A 435-nucleotide genomic window follows, 5' to 3' on the forward strand; every position below is an offset into this window, starting at 1 on the left:
CACAATATCCCTAGGAGGCATATCTATATTATTGCCTATTTTACCAATGATGAAACCGAAGCTCAGAGAGGTTCAGTAACTTCCCCAAGGTCACAGAGCTGATTAATGGCAGAGTCTGGATCTGAACCCAGGTCTGCCTCATTAAAAAGGCTTAAACCAAACAGAGCTTTGGCAAGGCACAGACCTTTTGCATTCTAAAGCAGGATGGCCCTCTGCTTGTTCCGACTGTATCTTCTCTGGCTTTAAAGGAGTGCTGCAGCTATGGGTCCCAGATCTTCAGAGCATTGACTTTGGAGTAGCAAAGACCTGGGCTGAAGTCCAGGCTCGGAAGCTTGCAGCCAAGTTGCTTCCTCACCTCTAAAGCGGGAGTGATGTCACCCCAATCACTGGGTCATTGTGACAATTAAATAAAAGGCACGTGACTACTTAGAACTG

At 46.7% G+C, this 435-nt stretch overlaps 1 protein-coding gene across 1 annotated transcript in view; it reads right to left on the reverse strand.

Annotated features, from left to right (window-relative positions):
- Positions 1–435, reverse strand: part of SGSM1 (small G protein signaling modulator 1) — a 65,728-nt gene that overhangs the window by 48,050 nt on the left and 17,243 nt on the right. The window lies entirely within an intron of this gene.

This window comes from Propithecus coquereli, unplaced genomic scaffold (assembly GCF_000956105.1).
Source record: "Propithecus coquereli isolate 6110/MARCELLA unplaced genomic scaffold, Pcoq_1.0 Scaffold206, whole genome shotgun sequence".
Taxonomy (NCBI): domain Eukaryota; kingdom Metazoa; phylum Chordata; class Mammalia; order Primates; family Indriidae; genus Propithecus; species Propithecus coquereli.